The sequence below is a fragment of the Peromyscus maniculatus genome, chromosome 10, assembly GCF_049852395.1.
Source record: "Peromyscus maniculatus bairdii isolate BWxNUB_F1_BW_parent chromosome 10, HU_Pman_BW_mat_3.1, whole genome shotgun sequence".
Classification (NCBI taxonomy): domain Eukaryota; kingdom Metazoa; phylum Chordata; class Mammalia; order Rodentia; family Cricetidae; genus Peromyscus; species Peromyscus maniculatus.
This window is the reverse complement of record NC_134861.1, coordinates 96,931,550-96,938,325: the sequence shown is the minus strand read 5'-3', so window position 1 is coordinate 96,938,325 and position 6,776 is coordinate 96,931,550.

Genomic DNA, 6,776 nt, shown 5'->3' with positions numbered 1-6,776 from the left:
TATGCCTTGCCACGCGGCTCGTGGCTTACCGGCATCTTCACTTGATGCTTGTCATGGCGGTGGCTGGCAGTGACTCCTTCTGCCTTCCTGTTCCTCCTTTTCTCCTCTCTGTTAGTCCCGCCTATACTTCCTGCCTAGCCACGGGCCAATCAGTGTTTTATTTATTGACCAATCAGAGCAATTTGACATACAGACCATCCCACAGCATTTCACTGCTACTTTGTCTGCTCCTTCACTAAAGGCCCCTCCTGGTCTTTCATAGCCAAGCCTCAGCTGCTCTCCATGACCCCTTAATGCCTGCAAAACCAGTACTACCTTGGTGACTCTTACACATTACCAAGTTCAGCTGCCAGCCCAAGGTACAACCTTGGCCACCTCTAGAACACAGCTTCTGTGCGCTAACTCTGAGCAAATGCTTCCCAGAAGATTTCACCTCAGTGATGCCAATCTCTGTAGTGGGTAGCTTTGACCTGGAAGTACTACCCCATTGAGGCTTCCGGTAACTGTCATGCCCACAAGTCAGGCCAAGACAGAAGCTCTTAAGACCCAAGATCCAGATGTGCTGGCTCTCTTGGTTCCTGGATCCTGGATGCTGGATATAGACTGAGCAGAGTTCTCCAGAGCATGCTGCTGGAGGACTGCACTTTACCTCTCCTGGACCCTGTAACCTATCCCTTTACTTGAAAGTTACCCCACAAAATAAACCTCCCTTTTAACTACGTGGAGTTGCCTTAATATTTCCACCAATAGGTCTCTTCACTTACTTGTGGTCAATTCTGATTAGGTGAAGTAACTCAAAAGTTAATAATCTATAAACATGATTATACTAAGTCAAATAACAGCACAGCATAAGTAATTATATGTAATGAAAGAAATTTCTGGCTAATTTCATTGAGTTTCCCCTTATCTGTTATGTGTGTGTATTGTTTCCTAGTATACTTTCTCTTAACTTTTGTCTCCTCCCCCAAACTAGATGCTGCCCAGTTTTGGAAGCTCTAGACCCCAGAAGAGCATCTTGCCTCTCTTCTCCACACACTATGAATAGCATGGGCCTTGGCCATGGGCACAGCCCACACAACCATGGAACTGACTTTAGCCTTGCCTGCAGAGGCCACCCCCAGTGATGAAAAGGAACTTGTCCCTCACAATAATTTCATTCTTGGCTTTCCTTCTGAGAAGACACAAGTGAAGGACACAATTAGTGTCAACAATGGTGGAGTGTGTTTATTTCTCATGGAGTAGACACCCAGGTCCTTAGACCAACACTGAGGTCAGAGCTCAAAGGACCACCCAATGCTTGCTTTTTTTTTTTCCTTTTTCTTTTAGTCTTGGTTATCTTAGAAAAGCAAAAACTAAAACAGTTAAGGTCATGAAATGCTGATAATGTGGCCTGTTACAAGAGAATAAAGCTAGTTATGCTACACCAAACATCAAAATGAGTGGTCAAACCTCCAGCAGAAAACAACCTGGCTGGCCTCATTCCTAAGGCAGCCAGGTGGAGTTACCAATCAGTAGAGTCCTGAGAAGAGGCGAGAGTCTCTCAGATGAGGCTTCCAGGTGAAGAACAGTAACAGAAGAGTAACATCTGAAGGGGGCTACAAACAGCCAGATAAACGGACTGAGGAAGCTGAGGCTGTCAGGTGGAGTTGGCTGTGTTTGCTTTCCATGGCCGAGCCTCCCATGCCTTCTCATTTCCACTTTAGGCACTTTCATATCAGGGGATGAACAGTGGCGACCTCTGTTGGGGATGGTTCACCTTCTAGCTCTTCTCAAGGACACAATATTTTTTACTCTTCGATTGTTTTGCTGCCATGGAGTCATAGGAAGGTTGGGAGGGAAGCAGCCCACCCCACACAGAGACCCTGGAGGACACTTTGAGGCAGCCATGCTTGGGTCCAAGATGGGGAGTGCAACCCTGATTCCAGAAGCAGGTTCTCAGTGAGGTCAAACAACACATGGCAGCTTATCAACATGATGGACATTACACCCATCCCTGAGGTCACCCATAGGTGGTTATGGGACCTTCCCTTCTCTAGTAATTATTTTGTAACATATAAAATCAATTGATTTAATAATACACTCTGGGCCAAATGTAACAAAAGAATTAGATAACTCTAAAGCCTTTGAGTTTTTTAAATTTAACTTTTAGAACTTTGTCTTTTATCTCATTAGTTTGACTACCACATCTAACAATAATGCCTTTTATTAACCTTTTAACTATAGGATTTTGATAAATGTAATTTATATGTTTGTTTTTATCATAACACTTCCCCTTCAAGAATTCAGAACCAAATTCTTTGGGGCACAGGATGTCAACATCCCTTGGCTGCTTTGGAACTGAACAGGGATGTTGAGGAAAGTTCTGGATTTTTTTCCCCAGAGTTACACTAAGGAGGTGCAGGATGCATGCCAGTATCTTGGATGACCAGCTGCCCTCAGGAGGAGGAAATCACCAACACGGTTCAGTGTTGGCATTTCTTAGTTGGGGTTATAGAAGTTTTAGTGTTGACCTCTTGAGGACATCAACCATAAACTAACAAGGGCCAAAGAGCAAAGCAAGCTAAAACAACCACAGAGGTGCTGCTCTGATTAGAGTACCAGCCAGTTTCGTTGACTGGAAAGTGACAGATTCATTTGACTAGTGTGGTTTCACCTTGGATCCAGTCTGGAGGAGATGTGTCAGGATCTCTGTTGTATCAGAGCGTGTTGAATTCTGAAAGAAACAAGCCTGGTGAGCCATTTAATGAGGCAGAGAGTGCTTACATGAGGATTTGTCTGGTGGGCACAAGTACTTAGCTGCCCTTTGTTGACCTTTGTATCTTTTGAAGAGAGCATATGAGCCTTCTATTACTGTTGCAGTGGGTCTCTCATTTCTCACTGCAGAGCTTTTCTGGAAAACAGGGATTAATCTTAGACAAGTGAACACAGCTAGATATTTCTTGGAATGTGATAGCTTCTCCACCCCCCCCTTTAAACCTGCAAAGGTTGACTTGGTGGCAACTACTGCTTTGCTTATAGTTTCCTTTTGAGTGTTTAAGACCATGTAGTAGATCATGGATAAATTTTAATAAGAGTCAGCTAAGATTCCTTTGTGGTTACTCTAGGGAACTCAGGAGAAGCCCTTGGCAACTCTTGTGTTTTTCTCTATCATTTGTGCCATCAACAGACATGGGTCGATCCTATTGACCATGTACTTGCTTTGGAACATAGAGAACATGTCCCTCTCTGTTACCTCTCTTGTCTGCAGGATATGAATCACATAGAATCTAATGTCCAGAGACTCCATAGCCTTTTGGATCAAAAGGACAGGAGATTTCCCAGAGGGGTCTCAACATACTCTAGGTCTTAGCTGACCTTAGAGGGCCAGGACCAAAATGCCGTAGTCATTTTAGACCCTCTTATCCTCATTGTCATAGACTGACAATGTAGGCAGAAGTTTCTGTCCTGCCAGCAGCACCCAAATAAACAGACTGAGGCTTATTTTAATTATAAGTGTTTGGCCAATAGCTCAGGCTTGCTACTGGCTAACTCTTCATTTAAATTAACCCATATTTCTTATCTGCACCTTGCCATGTGGCTTAGCACCTTTTCTCAGCACAGCATGCCCATCTTCTTCTCTCTGCATCTGCTGGTGACTCCTCACTCTGCCCTTCTTCCTCCCAGCATTCTCTTTGTCTCTCCTGCCTAACCGTATCCTGTTGAGCTATTGCCCAGTCAGCTTGTTTACTAAACCAATCATAACAACATATATTCACACAGTGTAAAGGAATATTCCATATTTCCCACTTTTTTACTAATTAAAAAGGAAGGTTTTAACTTTAATGTAATAAAATTACATACAACAAAAACAGTTATCAAGTAAGAATTACAGTTACAATATCTAGTCCATCTGTATTTGGCAAAATTAGAGAAAATATTCTATTATTATCTATTTTATCTTTGTGACTCTAAAGTTCTTATACCTAAATTATCTTTTATCTTAACTAAGGAAAACTTTAACTATGACTATCTAGTCTTTAACTCCATCAAAGACCTCAGAAGAGTGAAATGTTATCTAGCCAAACCGGGACATCTGGCTCCTGGACAGTTACCCAAAGTTCCATAATATCGGAGCATCCAACTTTGGCCTATAGCTCTAGTATATCTGACAGACATTTCTGAGAAGCAGGGAATTTTGAAGGATTATCCTACTTTGTATTGACAAAGTCTGGCAGTCACTTTCTTTTGTGTCCAGCTGGTCCAGTTTGGACAATATACTGTCAGTAATTGAGGCAAGGGCAGTTCTTTGCCCAAATGACTAGCTTTTGCCATAAAGAAAGCAAACTCAATATGGAGGTTCCTCAATGCTCATCATCTTTTTTGAAGTCATTGGTGCCACCAGGAACAGATGTGTCTTGTGTCCAGAAAAGTCTACGTTATTAAAACATTTTAAATGTCTTTGTAGGTCTTTCAAGTATTTGAAGATTATCTATCTATTTGAAATATATTTGTGTGTGACCTTGAAAACATACCTAATATGACTATAAGTTTGACTATTATAGATTATGATTAATCTGTATTTTTAATTACATATTACATTTTAAAATGAGTTGGATAAGCACAATACCCCAAACAAGAGTAGAAATATACATACAGTATAATAAAATCAGCTTTAAATTTGTGTCAATATACCAAAATCTATACCAATATAAAATATATAAGACCAGTAGTTGCTATTTTTGTTTAAAAGTAGATTTAATAATCTACTCTTTTATCCTGTAATTTCTGTATCTCTGTTTTTGTTTTCAGAAAGAGATCCTTGAATCTAATCTCCTTTTTTCAGCTTTTTTTTACTAACTGTTACCAATAACAACTTGTAACCAACTTTCCTTAAATGTTAATAAATATCCATAATCCATTTTAGGGAATATGGACATCATTCTCTAGGCTACTTCCTGTTGTTTGAAGATGTTGGAATCTTTAGGGGAACCTTGAGAATATCGGGATAATTGTTAAAGTATTGGCTAGAGTGTTCTTTGAGGCTGGATCATCTCAGTCAGAAGCCTTGAAGCTGTTCTGGATAATGGATCACCTGGGCCACCCATCTTCATTGGTGTCTGGTCTAAGGTAACATACATATCTGCATTAATACAAGCATAGATTGTGTGTTGTACACAAGTCAGCCAAAGATGATTTTTTTGTTTTGTATTTGAACAGGTAAAATACACATCACATGTCTTGTAGGTTCTTCTATGTTTATTTTTTATGATTGTAGCCAGGATTTTCAGAGGTCTTCCTCCATTAAATCTGATCATCTTTAACCTGGAATGAATCCACAGCATCTCATTTCCTGTGGAAACAAAAGCATAACCTTTTTCCCAAAGTAACATATCTTCTGACTTAAATTTTGAAGTCAAGATATTTTTAAAATGTATAAATTGATTTAATCTAGTACCTTTTATCACCCAGGGTCCCTTAGCAGCCAAAAATTTAAAGACAACACAATAACGTATAGGAGTCAGACTCTCTGTGTATTTTCCATCTTTTGTGGCTTCTTTCTTTTATATTACTTTACTTTCTTTTTAAGGACTTCATTATTTTTTTAAAAAATATATTTCTTTTTTATGACTGTCTATGTGTAACATGAAATCTATAGGTCTTTTAATTAAAAAAAAAAAAACGGAGCCAGATATTGGGATAAATACTGAAAGATCAGACAGACAAAGGAACAAGCTACTGTCATGCTTCACTTCGCCAACTCCATGAATCCTATGACTGAATGTCTCTGGGTTCTCAGCCAAAAGGGGTCCAGCTGAAAAAGGGCTTCAGCGAGAAAGCATCCTCAGCTGAAAGGCTTCAGCCAAAGGAGAGTTTAGTTCCTATCTCCTCATACCTTATATGCCTTTCTCTGCCCAGCCATATTCCTTCCTTCCTAGTGCTGAGATTAAAGGTGTGTGCCACCACTGCCTGGCTCTGTTTCTCTCCTAGACTGAATCAATATCATATAGTCTAGGGTGGATTTGAACTCACAGAGATCCAGGCAGATCTCTACCTCCCAAGTGCTAGGATTAAAGGTGTATGCCACCCCTGCCAAGCCTCTATGTTTAATCTAGTGGCTTGTTCTGTTCTCTGATCTCCAGGCAAATTTTATTAGGGTACAACAAAATATCATCACATCTATACTTTCTTTTTTCTCTCCCAAGCCTGTGTATATTTTTAAACACACTGTAATCCATTTAAAGGTGGTTTTTTTTTCATCTGAATCTCTCTTTACTGAACATCTACATTTTTTTTGATCACATGAGAAAAATCTTAAACTGTTATGTCAGCCACCACCAGTGTGGCTTAGCTTAGTGCATGGTGGTATTGCATGGCAGCTGGCAGCTGGCTCTTCCCACGGGCAGCTGCTGTGAGACTGTTTGGCTATATTTCTGTGCATTTGGAATGCTTTTTTAAGCTTTCTTGGGCTTTATGTGGATGCATGTGGCCTCACCTTGGGCACCGTGTGTATGCAGAAGTTTCTGTCCTGAGGCAGCTCCCAAATAAACACACTGAGGCTTATATTAATTATAAATGCTTAGCCAGTAGCTCAGGCTTGTTACTAGCTAACTCTTACATTTAAATTAACCCATACTGTGCTCGCACAAATGGAAGTTGACATGTAGAAGAATACAAACAGATTCATATCTATCACCATACACAAAACTCAAGTCCAGTTGGATCAAAGACCTCAGTATAAATCCAGCTGCACTGGATCTGATAGAAGAGAAAGTGGGAAGTAGCCTTGAACACATTGA